Below are 22,339 nucleotides of genomic sequence, written 5' to 3' on the forward strand. Positions count from 1 at the left end.
CGTTGTTCCCAGTTAGTTCTGTCCAGGGTCATGTCAGAGTTGGAGACTGACGATCTTCAGATCTTTGTGAAGAGTATCTGCCAATCACTATTTTATCGTCCTGTTGGTGTCCTTCCGGCGATTTCTAACATGTAACCCGTCTTCGTGATAGTGGCGGCCCTTATCCTTAGTGACCAAAACATCGCAGACTACTGTCAGGAATTATTTCTTAAATCGCTGCAACGTCAAATTCTCTCCCTGCTGGATTCATTAGAGATTCGATCCAGTTTAGTGGCGCTAGCTATTAGCCTCAACATCTTAGTCTCCATGATGCCAAGAGTCGTAGTTGGCCAACATTCGCAACCATACATTGCAACCGGATGGATGACGGTACGATAGATTTTTGATTTGAGATTGTTCTTCATCCTCCGATCGAACATGACGCCGGTCGTTGTTCACCATTCCATCAAGATTGCGGAAGTCCTTGCATTGACTTCTTCGACAAGTTGGCCATCATCAGAGATCGTGGAGCCACGCTACTTGAATCTTGTCGCTTGAAACAGGTCCTCACCGTTTACCTGAATAATTCCGACTGTTTGTGGATCTGACACCTTACATATTCAGTCTTCTTTTTATTGAGGCGTAGGCCGTATTGCGCCAAATGATAGCTCCATTCTTGGGTTTGTCGTCGCAGATCAACCTGGATCTCAGAGGCCAAAGTGACATCGTCTGCGCGGAAAGTAGTCCGTGGCAAAGTACGGTGCAGGTCTGCTTTTACAGAGTCCATCCCTGGAATGAACAAGAGTGGTGACAGCACTGAACCTTGGTGAACACCGACGGTGATGGCTAAGTCACTAGATGCTACTGCGGCGGCCTGAACGTAACTCCGTGATTTTACTTAAAGCAGCTGAACCCAGTTGGCAAGGTATTCTGGTACGTCACACGCTCGCAGTACTAGTCAATGAGGCCATTGTTACTGGTATTATTATTATTATTATTATTATTATAATTATTCCAAGAATCCCTGAAATTAATAATTAGTAGTTACTAATGCGTGACAAGGCTGATGAATTTCGTCAAACCATGACAGATATTAGAGTTGACGTGAAGCCACTTGAGGAAGACATTTGGAACCATCCGCACAAGTCAATCACTATAGCTTCGAATAAAGTACTACGCCGCACAAGAGTGGCAAAATGGTACCTAGAGAGACGTGGTGGTGGAGCAAAACAGTGCAAAAATCATTGGCTGAAAAGAAAAGTGCCTTTAAATCTCATAATTTACAAAACAGGTGGAAGTAGAAAAGCGTATGTGAGATTATTGCGTGGCAACCTTCTAAATACCTACCAGGGTTAATTTAGAAAAAACATGGCAATTATTCTTTTTTTTTTCAAAAATACCCCAACACAGGAAAAGTACTAAGTAAATTTTAAAGTGTAGGACAAGGTCGTTTTATTTAAAATTGGCATTCCATGGGGTAGGATGCAGGAATCGCTGCTAAAGTAAAAGGACAAACGTGGAATTTTGGAATCATTGTTTCATTTATTTTATAGTCGTGCAACCTGTATAAAATCATTTTTCGGCATCGTAAAAATTGTTTGACATCGTTCAAAGTACTCTTCCAGGTTGTTCATGGTTCGACGCCCTCGATCAGAAAGGCGGAATATACCATCGGCTACATGAGACTGAACAATATGCCGTACCTCATGTCGAAATGCTTATACAATGACTTGTTTGTCTGAAAAGCGTTTCCCACGAATCGCCTACTTCACTTTGGGAATAAGATCGAAGTCGCACGGACTATGATACACGAACGCTACTCGACTTTGTTTACTGCCATTACGCACCGCTGTCACCAGACAACTGACATAGGGAGCGTGATTACGGCCAAAATTTTGCGTCCCTACCCTATCTGCGGGAAATATAACGAAGTTCATGAAACCTACTTTGAAATGCATATATTACATGTTTGGCATAGGCACAATTTCAGGAAATGAAAAGACTCATTGTTTTGACTTTTGAATCAACCCTCGTATTTGAGCAAATTATAACTCCCTGATATATGCAGAAATTTAAGCTTTATATTATTTATGGTTCAAGGAGAAGAGATGGTAGATTTGAAAATAATTTACGATGAAAATGTTGCCGACGATGGCATACCGATCGAATTCGGAAAGTTCAAAGGAGAGCAAACGATGCCTACACTCAGACCTACCGACATTTTCAATCGCATAAAGCCAAAATACTGGAGGTTGAGTACGATAGTCTCTCCTTACAAAGGGAAAGGCAGTGCGTATGAATATAACAAATAGCGTGGAATAAAACTAATGAGCCATACGATGAAGCTGTATGGTTAGTGGTTGACACTTGGATTAGGAATGAATGCTCGCTGTCCAACAACAACAACTGCATCATACCCGGGATTTCAACAATTGATCATGATAGAACACGATTGCTGAAGAACAAATCGATGAAGATGGCCCTCTGTTACACCGCATTTATGGACATGGAAGACGCATTTGATCATATTCCAAGAGCCGTGAACTGATAGATCATTCGAGAAACATCATAGCTGATATGCTTAGGCAATTAATGGCAACCATTAGAAACCCGGTGGGAGTCACACAAACTATTGCCTTAACGGAAGTACTACACCAAGCTTCGGTCTTGAGACCGTTTCAGTTATGTCTGGTTGTAGAAGTACTTGCTGAAGACACTCAGATTAAAGCAAAATAGACTTTTCTCTGTGCAGAGAGTAGTGTATCGCTTGAACAGGCTCCTCTGGAATGGACGCTACTGTATATGTAATGTATATGGCATGTAATATACCGGATGCCCAATGAGGTCCTATTTCCATCCATGGGAAACAAGTCACCAATTGTGACCAGTATAGGTACCTCGGCAACATAGTTCATTGCTTAGGAAAGACTGAGTACAACATATAACACCGCATCGCTGCCACCTGGCTCAAATGGTGAGAAGTAACTGGTGTCAAGTGTGACAATGTGATAAGATTCAAGAATATTGTTTGTGCTGGTTTGGGCATGTTCGAAGATAACCGTGTAATTACATCGAGAATATGGCACTGAACTTATCTGTGCCTGCACTGAGATTCAGAGATTGACCCAGAATGAGGTGGATGAATGTAGACTAGTTGCATGCGGCAGTGCAAACTCTCAGAGGATACTGATATCGATAGGGTGAAGTGGAAGTGAAAGAGGAGAATAAGGAAAGCTGACCCCTCCACCATATGAGAAAGGCAGAGAAAGATTATTATTGTTAAAACACTACAATTGCGCCTTGATATTGTGGTATCATTGATACTGTATAGGTAATGGATTGTCAAGCAGTGAAGTGGGCAGTGCAAGGGAAATAAAAATTTCTGTGCACATAATGCAGGCAACCTGTATTCATTTACTACCAGGAAGACCCTCTGTTTGTAGTAATTGGGCTGTTCGTCCAGTATGAGGTGACGCCGGCGGGTACAGAGTCGGCTTCGGCCGTAAAAGTGGCCACGGCTGTTTCTCGACTCTATAGCTTAGCTTTTCAACCAACCAATCCACCGTGGATCTACAATTTTTCATTCGGGAGACGGAGAGGAGCGGTCCCCACCGTTGGCTGCCCGCAGATTGGTTATCTTTGATTTTCCATTCTCATATACTAAGGTGAATGCCGGCACGGTTCCTACGACGACCACGGCTGCCCCCTCCCCACTTTCTCCGATTAAATTAAATCATGAGTTAGTGAAACACCTTTCAAAGTAAAATACAGGCTCTTTTATATCTCGTAAGACATATGATTGTTAACGGAACGGTAACGCATATGCACACGAAACTCACCAATCTAAACAATAGAATGGCTGCATGCACCTGTTTCTTTGGTAACTTTTAGCACTCTAACAACGTTACTCTTGAAGACAACTTTTGTTCGAATACCACTGTCGCGCATACTATGTTACGGTAATTAATGATTTTAATATTATTGGTTTTGTGTTTCAGTAACTACTGTTACGATTCACATACCAGTAAATCCAATGATACGAGTCTGGTGTATAAGAGCAACTTTTAATATCACCGAACTGACGGTGTTTGAACCCACCAACTAGGATTCTTTCATGTGATCCACATTAGTCCAGTTCTTTACGTTAAATATTTGTCGTGTTGTTATCTAACACAGGGATTCTCACAGAGGGCGCGGGATAAATTAAGGAGGTGCTATGAGCCAAGGAGTTGCAGGTGGCCTTTAGATAGAGCCAATATTTTTTGCTAGTGGCTTTACGTCGCACCAACATTGACAGGTCTCATGGCGATGATGGAATAGGAAAGGCCTAGGAATGGGAAGGAAGCGGCCGTGGCCTTAATTAAGGTACAGCCCCAGCATTTGCCTGGTGTGAAAATGGGAAACCACGGAAAATCATCTTCAGGGCTGCCGACAGTGGGATTCGAACCCACTATATCCCGGATGCGTATAACGAGTTTTGGTTTCATATCGTGATCTCTACCTGCTATATCCCACAGTGCGAAATGGATAAGAATCGCCTCATTATAATTCCTACATCGTATTTGGTGGAAAATGACGTTCGTGTGGTTATGCATCCTCTTTGGAAACTAAAGAATAGAATCCACATAGCTCGACGTGGAGATATATGACTCCTGCTAAGTGATATTAAGCAAGATATTGGAAAACTAGTATCACTTGATGAAGCCCATTTATCAAATAAACGATTTTCTTAACTTTCAAGTCAACAGCTGCAAGTCTATTGTATAGTACTGAACACTTGAACTTACCGTTCCATCGTTGGTCGTCTGCCGCAGCTGCTGCAATAGAGCAATATTTAACTCTTAGATCTTGGGGTCGTAGCGGGTTTATTTCTATCTCTATATTGACCAAATGATGGGGTTCAGAAGAGAGCCTAATTACTTTATATAAGGGACAAAAATGTGCTACTAAATTTTACTCACTTAACAATGCAAAATATATTTATAACAATCATCCATCAAATCACTTAATGATTTATAATAGTTTGACGCAGTCAAAATGCATTGCTTGAATGTTGTCTTCTCATTACAGTTTAAGATTGTTTCAGTGGAACGTAACTAATATCATGAAATTCGTGGACAGCAAATACTAGAAAAGTGAAAATAAAACCTGAAAATCGGGCACAATTAATCCAAACGATAACTGAGAAATAATCCATACGATCCGTGGAAAATCTGACATTCAACAAGTAGAATTCCAGATTCATATTTAATTAAGATTATCTACCAGTCTGATACCCTATCAGATATTAGAACACCCGCCGAATGGACCCTTAATCGGACCAAAATGACTATTAGTTGCTTTGGATAGGTTGCGAAATATTACTAGAAAGCATGGTGTTTACTACAAGTTAACAGAAATGGTCACAATTAAAAATAAAATTCCATCATATATTGTCATCTCGTGACACCCTTAAGTTACGGAATAATTCCGATGCTGAAACATGCATCACACAAACAGCTGTTCAGAAGGAACCAACAACAACACGATCCGAAAAGACCTTACGTTACGTCGTTCTGAAGGAACAAAACTGCGAAATGCAGGAAACATTCATTCATTATGCATTTAGAAGAAATGCCAAACTATGAAGTTAAAGAAAAGTGATAAGTCACTTGAAAATATTCTTATAAAACCAACTTTCAGGTTATAAACGGTTAAGTTTAATAAATTACAAGTCCACACGACAAAATAAATCAATTAAATCTTTCCATTTTCAATAACTACGACTACCATTACAAATCTGTCTATCGACGCTTGTTCCCCTAAACTAAACTACAAGTAACTGGTAGACCAATGTCTCACCTAATATAAAATGAAACAACGAAAATTGAAAATAAAATGCCTTAACAGCTGACGAATCAAAACCGCATTCGTAACTTAAATCCTAAATAAATCAGCTAAATGTCCATACACGGCACTATTACAAGATACCGGACATCCGAACAAGAAATCAAAACTCAAAAAAATAAATAAAAAAACTAAAGCTCATCGAAACTGAACGTGCGTGGCTAGACAGTAATAATCATTTTCCATTAGTTAAGTATCCACGTTGGACAACCCTCACTTTCTTCCCACTATTGGTGCCATACTGTTATGGGAACACCTTCCGGCTAGTAAGAATTATGCCGAAAAATGGCCTTGATAATACTTGCTAACACACTTCGCAGTTTCATTCACTACTGCAGACACTAACATCGTTCAAGTCACTTCGCAAAACAAGTAACCTAAGACTTGACTATATAGAGACGACACCCTAATCTTGTCGTCGAGCCAACATAGTGTCTACACATCCTTACACTAAATTTATATAATGCACGCAGCATCGTAAATCTATCGTTGAGCGGATGTTGGGATGTCTACACATCATCTACAATGTCAGACGAAATCGAAACTTCAAACACATTCGCAGATATTTAAATGTAATCCTTGTAAAAACTTTAACACAACTAAGCGAAGTTCGCCACAGAATGAACTTGAATCTGTAAATATAACTATGTCCATTCCTTCCAATAAAAGAAACGTGAAATTGAAATTAAATAACATGTCTGGCTACTTTAATCCATGACTCATATACAGTCTCAACACAGGCAGTGAAGTTCGGTAAAATTAAAATAAATTCAACACTTGTCTAACTTTAGCTGCCATCACCGAAACAATAATCACCACCATCACGAAACCCACAGTGTAATTCAAGCGTGAGGTTTCCAAATGGCCTGCCATCTCAACGTTCCAAACATATCTATCCATGAACTATCCAGTTAATCAACTTTCCATCGATCTACACAAGCCAGAATATCATTCTAACAACATTTAATATTCTATCCCACAATGTTCCCAATTAAATATTAATTTCGTCGCGTAAGCATACAGAGAATGGAATTTAGTTACAATAATCAAATAACACCTCGACCGTGTGTCAGATTTCACTTTGTTCGTGAGGTCAACTATCGTAAAATGCACTACGCTGGTTTCACATAAAATCATTACTCGGACTTAACTACCAAGAACTACAATCTTCTACAAAATTTGGTTATCGTGGGAGATTCTCGACTTGAAATTACAATAGGCGTTACAACGCGCTCACTTAGATTCTGACCACTATTAAATTAGTCAGCTGTTCCAGATTGCTAACAGGACATCGTTATCTTATACAGCCTGTCACAGAAATATCACATTTTAACATACAGCCTGTCACAAAAATTCTTCTTTATCGACAAACATAGCCTACCATCACGGTTACGCATTCATTATACATCACTCATAATATACAGGCTTACTCTGCCTTCAAACGTCTTCGTTAATATTCTCATAACATTTCATTTCCAACACAATCCATTTCTTCCTGTTCAAAACTTTTCATGTATACCTAATGCCATGATAAGCAACGTTATAAGAATCTCTCAATTTACTTTATTACACATTTCCGACCTCAAGAACAAAAATAACATATCGTGATTTTTCTGTTTCACAAATACACTGTGTCACAAAAATTTAAGCTTCCCAAAAATAAATGTTAACTTTATCAGACTTCATTGGATTTCGATAAAATCGCAAATCTCACTTAACATTACTGTTGAACACATATTTTAACACAGAAAAATTTATCCTGATGTAAATATTATTATTATTATTATTATTATTATTATTATTATTATTATTATTATTATTATTATTGTTACCGTGTTTTGATGGTAGTTATGCATGAAAGAAGGTGCGGGGTGGTGAACGGGTCTCAAGCTACTAAAGTGAAATTAATTTTAAAATTTAACAAGGTTATATTTTCTTTTCAAAATTAGGTAACAACAAATAGAACAGGTACTTAGTAGCCGAAACACGATTGACAAATACATTTACATAGGTACCCCATTTGGGGCTTCAAAAGTCAGAAACATAATTCTTGAGCAATGAGCCCAACCTTACAATGAACACCATACAACAAAGGGGCCGAAAACCCCCAAACATGCCAGAAACATCTGCTTCCAATTACATCCAAAAGCCTCCTTGAGGCAGAAACACAATTTTCAAAAAGGGCAACTTCCCCCTAAAATACAAGCCTATCATAGGCCACTCCGAACTCCACCTTTAAGCCGTCCTCAAAGGACATATACACAGGGGCAAAATACCCAACCTACTGAGGTCTGTTAAATAACAAAAAGATTAATACATGACCTCTAAAATAAAATTTGAGAGGAGGCGAACTTGCCCTCCTAATACACTTTGCTTAAGACCTACTTGGCACTAGGCCGTTAATACAAGGGCTAATCCCATACTACAGAGGTGACTTAATAGCAATTTACATTACATTACGGAAGAATTGGTTGAGAAAAATAAGTTCACCTCAGGACGATGTGAGTGGAAGCTCGAGAGGGTTATGCACTCTCTATCCCGATATGTCGTTTTAAAAGAGAATATCTGAAAAGAGTAGTTACATTTTAGGAAAAGGTTACATGGTTGAACGCTTAGAACCCGCCCCGAAAGTTAAACTGCTGAGCTAGCAAAGAAAGAAGATATTAATCGGCCATTACCTTGTGTTGTACGGCTGGAGAAGAAAGAGGCGCTTCCCGCCCCCTGCTATGTACTTAACACACTGAAAGATGGAACAGAAGTGGCCCGGAGACCCGAAAATCAGCAGTTTATATCCTCTCGTGGAAGGTTCTAGGCGTTAGGGGAAGGAAAACACCCTCCCACAAACTCTTTATTGGGTAGGACCCCGCAACAGATTCAAGTTGGGGGAAGATACACCAGATTGGTCAGAAATTAATAGAAGAAATTCGGGATTGGATACATTCATAACAAGGGGAAGAAAGGGGTAAATATTGCCAACTTAAACAATGACAGAAAGAAATTTAACAAAGAACAAACTCTTGAAATTAAATTTTCTCCAAAAAAATAGTTCTTTGACTCCGCACTAGGTTGCACTATTGTAGATCTTCAGTAGTGTCCTCTAGAAGAGAAAGTTCACACTTCTTACTTCAAGCGAAACAAAAACACATCAAAAGTGACACAGTTCTAAAACTCCAAAATTTACAGGTAGTGACATCTTCTGAGAAGGTAGAAAATTAATAACGTCAATAAAGTTCAGACTTCCTCCAGCAGAGGAGTTTTAACTGGCGCGCATTTAAATTAGCGGCGTGGAGGTGTACCACCCGGTACAATTATTATTATTATTATTATTATGTTTGAACTCATATGATATTTGACTTTTCCCACACACCACGACTATTTTATTATCATAAATTTTATAACTTTCATCAGCCTGAACAATGTTTCATTAATATGTAATACGACATATAAACTTCGCATTTTACCCTTCACGTGATTTCAAACGCATTTAAGAGTTTCGCACCGTGACATGAACAATAGGCACTTCGCCTGAACATTATTAAATACTTATTCGACACACGCCACATAGTAATTTAATGCGACAAGCAATTACAATCTAGCTACAACATTATATACAATTTAGACAGACCTGTTAATTATGTTATCCTAGGGATCCTGGCAATATATTAGCTAGATTGTCTCAGATTCAGCCACACATGACTGGAGAATACATCATCTTCTTGTACATTAATTATTATCGTTACACCGATTCGTCACCTTTGTGATATAAAACACACGATTAGAGAATATTCTGGACGACCAGGGCATATACGCCTTCTTCGTTTGCTCAGAGGAAATCAACTACCTGTGATAACTTCCCTTCCCTTTCAACTATCGCCAGGTGGTTACTGGATAGGGACCCAAAGCTTATCTGGACCTGCTTATATTTTGCTTCACTGAGTGCAAAACACTAAGTATTTTATAGAAAATATCTTTGCCTCCGCGGTTTTCATCTACAGAAGTTCAGGAATTCTATGTAAATTCCACTAAATATTTTAACTCGAACCAACTACATTAATAAATATCACAAGTTATTTTGAGGAGACAATAAAAGAACATCTTCTTGGAGATACGCGGCACGGGTTCTTTCTTCCGCACTTTCAAAGATAGTGTGTGCGATGTCCGTGGGGGGATATATTTATAGGGTCTTAGGTGACGCTACTCTGGTCATGAGGTCCTGTTGTGCAATGCTACAATTTCATAACCGCTGGACCAATTTTCCTGACATTCACTCCGAAAACTCAACCAAAATTCCAATTCACAATGGTGTTGTTTTCATATTTTCCCCACATTTGCAACGGGCGTAATTAATTAATTTCATGCATGTGACTTCGTGGGCTTTATGAGGGCATGACCTTGGCACGCGCTCTTAATCTGCCAATACCGAAGCCAACTTTTCTCCAGGCTTCATTACATTGATTTCCTCCCTGTGGATTCTATCTTCGTTTAATATTTGTTACAAATTTCAATTCTTAATTCCTTGATTAATGATATTACCAAAATCTCTCATTGTGAAGGTTTGTTATAGATTGTTAATTATTTAATACTCGAAATCGGCTGAAGTATCCCGACATTGTACGAACGGATGGCTCGCTACCCACGGTGAGTTCTGCTGGTGACACGTCACTCCCGGAGGGTGAGATAATTTCGCAATAAAGAATATGGTTGCGCTTGTAGTTGTATTTGTAGCTGCAATATTTATCATGGTAGAATTATGGGTTCAGTACTATAATACACTCACCAAACTAATCAATCGAATCGATTTTAATTAAAAGTTTTTTTCAAATGCAATTGTTTTGGACGTCAAATACAATTAAAATATACATGAATTTGCTTTTAGAACGTTATTACTGATCCATATAGGTTGCATGAATTGCTCTTCAAATCATAGAGTGCGGGGAGGATGTCAGATAAGGAAGGGAGGCATTGGCTATGAGTCTCCGGCGTCATCCACGGGGCGGGGCTGAGGGAAAAGTGACCCGAAAAGTTTGAGAACTACTCATCTAACATATAGACCATGGCTGATCTGTTTCCAGTCCGAAATATTCTTGAATTACAGATGTGCATTCCAATAGAGAGACCATCAGCTTGACGTCACACTGACACTGGTAGGTAATCAGTACATAGGTATAAGAAATGAATAGATCTCGAAAGGTATCAGTCGTTGTCTTAACTACGGTGCAGCCAGATGTGAGGCATTAGAAACTACGCAAAACCGCCTTCAGGACTGCCGTAGGTGAGGTTCGAACACAACATGTCCGAATGCAAGCTGACAACTTCTATTCATTTATTTGTTCATCGTATGCAAATACCCCAATTACAATATTTGCTCATAACTTCTAATCTTATTAAACATAATTAGAAAAATATACAAGAAATAAAAAAGACACAAAATAGAATACGAAATAAAGAGTTACGTAACTGCAGTATAACAGCAATTATAAAGATTAAAACACAATAACAAGAAGAATAAAAACAAAAAAACAGGCACCATGGCATCATTCATCTAACTAATTATGTGCAATAAATGCTTACAAGATTTCAAAAAGTCGGATTTATTATTTTTAAATGAATCTATATTCAGAGGATATAATTTATTATACACTGACATAATTCTGTATAGAGGTGAATTTACATGTTTGTTTGTGTTAACTATCGACAAGAAAAACAAATTCGTAAATATACCTGCCAGTTTTCAAGGTGCATACAATAGGAGTTGACAAGTTATATCAATACTGTCTATTTCATTTTTAACTAGCTTATAGAGAAACATCATCGACTGACATTTTCTTCTGATTTCAAGCCTTCCAAATTCAAACATTTTAATCATCTTATGATATGATAAATATTTAGGATATTCTCCACTGTGCCTGAAGTAGAGTAAATATATTTCAAGTCAGTATTCAGAATCCTTTCTTTGAAATATGTGTGTAATTTTGTTGATGGACTTCAAACGGGCATATTCCAGATTGGATCGAACCAGTGAAAATACTAACAAAATAATGACTTCTTATTTAGGCTAAACGAACTTATCTTTATAAACCTTATTCACATTTTCTGTTTGAGTAGTGAAACTTAAATCAGGAATTAATGTTATTCCTAAAACATTAATTTTATTTTCTTGTTCCAATTGTGTATCGTTGAGTACGTAAAATTTATCTTATCTTTCTTCATTGAAAAAGTGATCTTCCCGCATTTATTAATATTGAAGGGTAATTTGTTAAATTGGCTCCATTCAGACAAGACGTGGAGTTCTAAACAATCAAGCACACTCGATACTGATGTATATAATTGAATCCGGTATGCAGCTAATAATACCTTTCAGAACCGAATTTTGGTAGGAATATCGTTTACAAACAATGAAATCTACTAGAGGAGGAGATGTGGGTGTAAGGTTCAATGTTACTATTGCTATAGTGCTATTGTTTGGAAGATATGTTTTTATTATTAAAAATTCTGTGAAGTTTTTCGTAAAATTATAAGAGAAAGATTTAGTTGTTATATGCTTTCTGATTCCTATTGCTACACCTCCATGAGCTTGTCCTGGTGTGTGGAGGTGGTATAACGTAAAATGTGGCCTTTGTTTTGGAGTCAGAAATGTTTCATTTAAGATAAATATATCCGGGTCGTACAGCGAAAGGGAGACGCCAATATATATCCCGTTGTGACAAACCATATCACACACGAGTGTTAAGGTATTAGCCCCCAATAAGAATTGTTGGTATCTCTAAAACTTTGAACGTAAGGTGAACTCTAAAAGTTGAACTTTTCTTCACCAAACGGATTAAAGTATTTGATACTTTTATCGAAAACAATACGTATCAACAGCATTATGTTTGGAATAAGGGTTACTGAAGGGGCGGATCATTGTTAAGTACTGCAATTATTATTATTATTATTATTATTATTATTATTATTATTATTATTATTATTATTATTATTATTATTATTATTATTATTATTTTATTATTATGTACGGTGAGGCTTGCTGGTGACAATTTCAGTTCATTCTTTCCTGTTGTTTCCTCTTCCGTTCTTTCCAGTATTTCTTCTTCTTCTTCTTCTTCTTTATCTGTTTACCCACCAGGATCGGCTTTTCACTCGGAATCAGCAAGGGATCCTACCTCTACCGCCTCAAGGGCAGTGTCCTGGAGCTTCAGACTCTGGATCGGGATTCAACTGGGGAGGATTACCAGTACCTCGCCCAGGCGGCCTCACCTGCTATGCTGAACTGGGACCTTGCGGAGGGATGGGCAGCTTGGAAGAGTTCTACAAGGAAGAGGGAAGGAAGCGGCCGTGGCCTTAAGTTAGGTACTATTCCGGCATTTGCCAGGAGAAGTGGGAAACCACGGAAAACCACTTCCAGGATGGCTGAGGTGGGAATCGAACCCACCTCTACTCAGTTGACCTCCGGAGGCTGAGTGTACCCCGTTCCAGCCCTCGTACCACTTTTAGAATTTCGTGGCAGAGCCACCTCTAGGGGTGGCAGCTAATCACATTGACCACTACGCCACATACTCGGACCCTTCGCCATTGCACTATACCTCATTCTTCTCTCCTCAAGCCACCTTGGACTGGGTTACGTTTTCAATCTTCCTTGGAATTCTTCCACTCTAGAAACCCTGCTTTTTATAACCCCTCTTTCCATAGTTTCATCTTCTCTTATTTTATTTCTTTCTAAAAACGTCCTATGACATTACCATGATTTAAGTGCGCGAAATTACAGTAAAATGCCTAGCATCAGAGGTGCCTTGAGACACTGTATGGTGAAAAAAAACCCTGCTGGCCCTAACTTTTACACCATCCTACACTTGTCTTATAGGAGAAAATCTGACCATAGTCAACATTATAATTTATGACCTACATTTCTCCCCTGTCGTGAGTGGTACCTACAAATAGCTACTTTAAATTTACAGGTGTGCAACAGGTCTGGGATACGTCAGGGCATCACGCAACCTTTATTGCCGACCACTGGATCAACAGGCTGTTGAGTTTCGTGTGTCTGTCTGACCAACGCGATGAATATATCATTGCAAGATTCAGCAGTGCGATGGGAATTGGAGATCCTCTTCCGCAGCTATGACAGAGAAATACTGTAGTATGCAAATTACTATCAGCCCTTACACAACTTTTCCCCATTGACTGACATTCTTGAAATGTATAATAAATTTCTAAATGACGCATCTGAATGAACATGAAGAAGTGGTTTATTTTAAGAAATGAGTTTATCTAGTAACTGATGGTTTCATGAAAGTCACTGGAAGGTTTAAATTGTGCTTTTCTCTGCATGTCTTCTCCCGAAGTAACATACATATACAGCAGGTATAGGTGAGAATAGGAATGCTTGACGCCTGCACATAGGCCTTCATTCTGGTGAACTACGTAAACAGCTAACGTGCACGTTTTCTATGTTATATGCCGGATAACCTCTCTTGAATATGATGAGATACCTTAACAACCTACTTCTTCATCCACCACAGCTCCTACACTCTGCTGCGGTCGTGAGTGCGAACTGTGTCAGAAAAATATACTTTACCCTGTTTCAAGCCCGAATCGACTTCATGACACAAACCCTATATGTAGAGATGAGTTTGCTATTGCGTGGTCCTGTGGTAGTTGGTAGTGTGGTGTGGGTATGAAGAAGTGTGTATTCAGATAGAGTCAGAGGAATATAACGCACTGACAATGTGTAAAAATGGGAAATCACTGAAAATTATCTTCAGGTTGCTGAAAGTTAAATTAGAACACAATATCTCCCTAATGCAAGCTGCCCATTCAACCAAGGAGATGGATTAGTCGTTTCAAAGAAACAATCGATTCAAACCTATTACGGATTTCTGAAAATCCTAACGCGTGGATATTTTTTAAAATGGGTTTCAGTTAGCAAAACATCAAAATATATGATTTGTAATCAAGCTGCCGTTATTACACTCTCTACCAGGTGTGTGGTTCAATTGAGGGTTGCTCGATTGATCTAATAAAGAGTCTTTGGTTCACTTGACTTCACCATTGAACCGAAACATGGAGTTTGAACTCATTCAGCCTACAAAGGAAATTAAGTGTCAGTTAGTATTAATTGAACCTCTCACATGGTGATATATGGTGATTTAAGGGGATAGGAACAAGACAATCAGTCAATCCCATGAGGAAGCATAATAGTGATAATGTCACTGCCTAAATCTCTCCTAATACCAACTATGTGTGGGAACAGTAGAACGTATCCATGACATATCTCGTTCCATCAGTTGGCCGTATTCGGATTCTTTAAATCACACAACGAAAATGAGTACATCGTACTGTATATGCTCCTCGCCGGTACAATTTTCTCACAAAAAATAGAGGGTTTGTATCTACATAGCCAACGGCCGTAGCCGTGTTGAAACACCGGATCCCGTGAGATCTCCGAAGTTAAGCAACATTGGGCGTGGTCAGGAGTTGGATGCGTTGCCACGCGCTGTTGGTGGGGGGTAAGGGAATGGAGGAGCGGAAAGGAACTGGCCACCCTACCGCAAGTAAACTCCGGCTCAAGAATACCTCTGCGGAGGTTCGGACCTGCCTTCGGGCAGAACAAACCTTACCTTACCTGTATCTACATAGGAAGTGAAGTATATTTTGAAAATAATTCTAATTAAGCCGGATAAAATATTTAATGCGAGAAACATAATATAATACTGTGCGCTCATTTCTTGAGCGACTATACATAGGAAAAGACAATTATTTACTTGAAAGGTCTATCGTGTATTGTAATTAGGAATAATTGCACCTTTCTCCTGTCCCAGATGGCCTAGCATAGCGGAGACGCTGCGTGGTTTCGTTCAAAAAACGAAATGTCTAGTAAAATTTATCATGTGAGATTGGGGCAGGAACTAGAATTACATATTCGCGAATGAGAACTCAGTATTATAAAGAAGGTAATTTATTCCGTCAAAAGCATGAAGATTAAACAAAACAAAATCTATACCAAATGAAAACTCCAAATTAATTTACACGTAAATTTACAATGGGAAATTTTACACTAACGGTCGTTCAAAAGCCTACGAGTTTACAACCCAGGCATATCAAGTTCAATAACATCGGAGACGTGAAATCTAGCTATTTGTGACGGGGATCTAAATAGGTTGACTGCTATTAACCCGTAGGCTGCGATTAAAAACCATCTCTCCCATGAATATATAATGATCGATTCAATATTGACCTAATTACACTACTGTAATTCTGAATTTGTCGGATATTTACATATATAAAGTGAACACATTGTTTGGGACTGCCCTAAGTTTAAACCATCGAAAGAACACAGATTCTAAATACACGATATCCGGATCGTGGACAAAAGACAGAGGTTTGGAAACCCCGCAACCCAAATACAGCCAACGGGCTGTGGAACACTAATCAACACAAACAATGGGCAACACTATCACTCGCATAAGGCACATAAAAACAATGAGCACACATAAACCACATCTAAAGAGTAAAGACAAACGATACAAGTTCAACATCGGATCGAGCGGGAATCGCTCTGAAGATCGGCGTAGTTCTCGTGAAATTTCTGGTCACATTATCGGGCTATGGGTATCTGTTTACCTGTTACAAGCAGGTCATCAGCTCGTGGCGAGGAAAGAAAATACCATCAGTGCCTGTATGGCTCAGGCACCCCTCTCTCAAATAACTAACGGGACTATGCGTAAACTTTCACTCAGGCCTTCCATGAATCATACCATCAGCTAGTTGTCTACCTGGGACCACTGATCTCTCCTGGGACAGACTCTCTCCCAGCGGACGGTAATCTCGTCCCTTAATCATTGTAACATCTGGTCTGGGATACACACTCTCACAAATCAGGCAAAACTAATTAATTCAGCCTCTAACGCAATCTGCAATTATAGGCCTCAACACAATAATCATAGCCTTATATTCCATGGCTCCCGGTTCAATTCTGTAAAAGACCCTCGCTAAATACAATGATCGGAATAGACCTCTACACACTGCATCAACTGAAAAAACATGCAATAATACATCATGCATAGTCTGTCTTTAGATTAGTTCTACATATCTTTAAGTTCCCGTTCGAATCTCTAGAGGTTCTATTCCCTCCAATCTGCATAGATGAACATGATATCTCGTATACCTTAGTGTCTGAGTAACACGCTCAAACATATCTAAACACACACCAAAACACTACTCTACCTTCTAACATAGCCCTCGAATCCCAACTCGAAATAACACTAAAATACAACTGGAGTATAGCATGCATTCAGTCCCAAACATTATTTACAACAAAAATGAAAACAAAGCAATGACACTCTAGCTTACTTTACAATTACTGTTTACATTTAACGAAATGGCGACATATGAATCTGATCACTACATATCATGCTTAATAAAAACAGTTCAACTCACCTTTTCTCTACAATCCGCAGTGTCCTTGGGACTGATCGACTTTTGCGAGTTAGCACATGATAGCGGTGCTGTCTACAGGTCTAGAAGTCTTCTGGTTCGGTCCTCTTCGGTCCATACTTTGATGTCTTCGTTCCCGTACTGCTGTTGGTTCCCTGCAACCTGGTAACTGTGGTCACTATCCTCTTCACCTCTTCGTTTGTGTTCGAATACACAGCCGTAACCTTGGTAAGGATACAATTGATAATATCTTCTATCGATACAATTCCGGTCAACGATAGTAACCAAATTAAGGGATATTTTCCCGGTCGCGATCTAGTCACTAACAGCGGTAAGTCTTCATTAGCCCCACTCAATTATTTACACGGCATGAACTCGTACTAAACATTTATAAACGACGCAAATGTTGCTCGGGTGAGCTTAAACAGATACTATGCTTTGTTGACCACGTCTTGAATATCACTTAGCTACCGGAATGAGTCTAAGAAAGTGAGTAAGTGCTTGCCCTGACGCTATCGGACTTTTACAGGCGGAGGGTAGGGCTGCTCCCTCTAGTACATCCCCGAGATACGCCAGCCTTCCCTTAGTGATCGGTCAGCTACCTTACAACGGATCTTTCAGAGAAGTAGGAAATAAACAAAACAGGCAGAGTTACATAATCTTAACGGTTCACGGTACTTCGAAAATAAAACAAGGAGTTGTTCTTATCTTGGATCTGTAGGATATGGCTCTGTGACTAAGGTACGGGATCGAATTCAATTGATTCCAGGCCTGGATATTTCGTGTTAGATGATAACCTGACGTTGTTCAGTACTTCACCGCTTTCAGATCACTCGCTCTGTCTCTAGCATGCTGTGTACTGACTCTCTCTTCTATTCGCGTACCCACGCCATCGACGGGGTTCACGCCAGTAAAATCACGACATCCTGCCTTGCTTCGTTTGAGGGAAAATCGCAGCACCTTGCTTGCTACGGGTTCGACACGTATAAACACACGGCCCCGCAGCGTTCCTAAGCTCGTCCATCAGCGATAAATTCAAAATGCTCCACAGTGTTAAATTAATTCAATTGGACCGTGATCTGATACGGTTCATAATAAACTAATTGAAGTTTTCACGTCATCTTATGTATTCAATCAAATGTTCATTTGCATCTTTTTTAACAATTAATAACTTTTTATGGAACAACTAGCTTATGAACAGCAAGCAGATTGATATATCAGGCAAAGAAGATCACTGGGCAACCACTTCAGATTATATCAACGAAATGTGAAAACCGCTCGGGATGGAGACATCTTGTCAAGGTTGCAACAAGGAAATGATGGAGTTATGAGGTCAAGACGCTCAGTAATGAGCACAACGATGATGATGAGCTTATTTACCCGTGTTTCACTACGGAATTCTACATTGTAAACAGAATTCTAGGTTAGTTAGTGTATACGTTGTCAGTAAGATTGTATTAAATTGCATACCTCTTACCGTTCCCCAGAAACGCCATGGGGAAGTCGCCAAACGTCTTTTCTCATGTTAAGACTGGGTTAGGGAATATTCATTGTAATGGTAGGCCAACTTGCCTACCGTCAGTCACAATCAATTTGGGGAATTTTCATTATAATGGCAGACACACACTCTCCACCCGCCCTTGTTCATCCTCAGATTGTAGTAGTGGTTTTTCCAACTGAAATCAACATAGGTCATTGCAGTGATGTCAGTAGGAATGTCGCGCTTTAAAGCAATGCTATAATATGAAATACTCACTTACAACGAGCAGTACTATGCTGCCTATCTAACAGTCCAAAGTTCCAGAGCTAGAATGACCAAGTCACGGAGAGCTGTAAAAACTCCTCTACCGTATTCCGTAAAGTTTGCATACTGCTCATTCAAATCAGTTCGTCGGTGTAGGGATCGAATTTCTCGAATACCATAATGAACCAGTGTGTTAAGTACCAGTAGTATCAGAAAATGTACGAACGAGAGGAAAGGCATGCTAAAGAAGAAAGTTACATAACTACCAGCTATTTTCCGCCAATATTCAGGCAGGCTGGTATATTCGATACCCAGCAGTAATCCCATCTATCGGAGATGACTGGCAGCATAAACAATGGTCAATGTAATGTTATTGTTGATCAATTTTATGAGTTTTCGACATTGTAGGCCTTCACATTTAGTTTTCTTTCGACTCTGAAATACCACTCTTACCGCAGTTGTTAGGTAAAAGTGAATAAAACATAAACGATCTGAAATTGTATTCTTTATAACTTTTGTTATCTAGTATTTTCCAAAGGACCAATAACATAGGCATTTAAAAATTCAATTTTTGGCGCCTTCCCGAAACTAACACTTTAAACAGGGTGAACAAAATTATAGTTTAGACTGTAGTTCCTTATTCCTCGACTCTACATACCGATTTTCATTAAATTTTGTTTACGCATTTGCTCGGTACAGGAAAAAATGTATAGAACAAAAATGATCGGAAATTTAATTCTATATAACTTTAGTTATGTAGTATTTATCCATAGGGCCACTAATAACATAAATATTTGAGAATTAAATTTTAGGCCTTCCTCTAAACTACTATTTGACTCAGCGTGAATAAAACGATTTATAGCCTAGATTGCAGTGGCTCATTCCCTGACTGTAAATACCGATTTATGTTAAATTCTCTTCAGCCGTTTTGTCATAATTCGCCTACATACAGACAGATTGAAATGACGGAAAATTAATAAGTGTATTTCTTTGTTACTGTGGACTTGTCCGATACAGGAATACAATTCTTTTTAAATTCTGAGCAATGTACAGACAAAACTCTTGTTTTATGTACATAACTGGCAAATGATAGAAAAATTATTTCCCAGAAGGAAAGAATGATTTCATTTCATCGATTGCAAGTTTAAAAAATTTCAAGCTCCTTAGGCCTTGTGAATAGTGAAATTACCAGCCTTTCGCCCCAGTGTAGCAGTGGGCTCTTCATTTGGGTTGCTACACCTTTCCAAGACGCCGGCGGCTAGTGCGCCGTTGAGACACCACTGCAGTGGTGAATGGTGTAGGAAGTAAGAGAAATGTGATTTAGAATGTCGCTTGCTTCGTCATTCATTTTCACAAGAGGCAGGCTCAAGTTTGCGATGCTCCCATACCAGTCTGCAGATTCACTTGCAGTTCCATTCGAAGCTTAAGTCTAGTTTCCTCCTGCATATTTTTACCTATAAGCTTTTACCCACTTGTTGGGTTATATATTTACATGCTCTTCCACATTTGCCTAAGTGCCTCAACTTTCATTAATGAAACCTTCAATATTTTAAAAAGTTAAAGCCATATTTTATTTGTCAGTTTATTCTTATAGATTTCATCGAGGAAAGACGATTACCCTTACTCGTCTCTGCGCGACACCTACATCTACATGCCAAGCACGGTAACTGAGCTTCGGCTTCCAAATATAGTTGGTGATCATCACGAGATGACGTCAGCAACCGTGGTTACATCTCGTACACTCATCCTTCTAACGTAAAATAATGCTTGGAACATTCCCACGTGTACAAGTAATTTTGACCGATATTCACATTTTGCCTCTCACCACTGGATACCGTGCTTCAAATCCCAGTCACTCCACGTGAGATTCGTGCCGGACAAAGCGGAGGCAGAGCAGGTTTCTCGTCCGGTACTCCGGTTTTCCCTGTCATATTTCATTCCAGCAAGACTCTCCAGTATAATTTCATTTCATCTGTCCGTCATTAATCATTGCCCCAGAGGAGTCCGACAGGCTTCGGCAGCCGGAACAATTCCTATACTCGCCGTTAGATAGGGGCTTCAGTCATTCCATTCCTGACCCGGTCGAAAGACTTTGCGTTACAGTAAAAGTGTAACAATGACTTTTCGCTGGAGAATCTCGATCCCAATATGAATGATGTTTCACGTCGAAATTTAAATAAAAATCATCATGAATGTATTTTTCATGAATCTAGTGAATTTGAAGACGTGCTTTTGGTGGGGCGAAACACTGCATTTCGCGTTTTATGAAAATGTTTTACGACAGCGTTTATGTTTTCATATTTATTTATAAATCGTGTTCAATCTTGCACATTCTTGCTGAGAGTGCAGTTACTATAAGGGAAACGAATTTTACTCAGTAGCTTGGTGGAAAGATCTATTATCTAGTGGGTCATGGTAGGGTTTATTTGGTTGTTATACGATATTACTTCGTCTGAACCTACTCTCGTTGCTCCGGGTTATTCCTGTAGACAGGCGGTTGTAATTATATTTTTGGAATACATTTGAATGGAAGCGGCCTTTGATTTGCAGATAACACATGGTATAGAAGGCGAAACAATGCTCCATTATGCTGGCGTCTCGGCGCTGTTTTGTTGTCGCGCTCTAGGGGTGTCGCCTGTCACCACGGATGTCATAGCCAGGCGCCTATCCGCGCTTCTTGCTAGCATCTTGTGAATCTCTCCCTCCTATCTTTGTTTAATACAACACTTTGTCGTGACATTCCGTTATAAGATTATTTTCCCTTAACTTTTCTTAATGTCTAAGGTTTAAGTGCCGAGTATTTTTTGATCTCATTAGATAGCTAGTATACAGTGTATGGGCTGGATACCCTCATTCGGTAATGAAGTAAACGTTACCGAGTGTTGGGTAGAGAAAATGACTTGTCATCCTATATGAGAAAATGGTTTCGGACTAATGATCTCTCTTAAGAGGGTGACGTTCCTTAGTGCAGAAAATATCACTAACATCCGTTGTGCGAAGGAATAAGATGCGTCAGCAACGTTCCCTGAAAGATATATGATTTGAAAAAATATACATCAGCAGATGGTATTATCATCGCGCCGGGCAGAAGATGATATACGTTGGAAAAATGGCTGGCACAAAATATCCTGAGATGGGGTACTCCTGGTCAGGAAGGCAAGAGAAAACCACCTCACTTCACTTCCCAAGGAAATACTATGAAATGCATATATAAACAGAATGATGTATCAGTAATGGAAGCCCAAAAATAACCTAATGATCGGGAAATGTTTTATGGCAACTGATGAGTCCTAAGACTGC

This window comes from Anabrus simplex, chromosome 1, assembly GCF_040414725.1.
Source record: "Anabrus simplex isolate iqAnaSimp1 chromosome 1, ASM4041472v1, whole genome shotgun sequence".
Classification (NCBI taxonomy): Eukaryota; Metazoa; Arthropoda; class Insecta; order Orthoptera; family Tettigoniidae; genus Anabrus; species Anabrus simplex.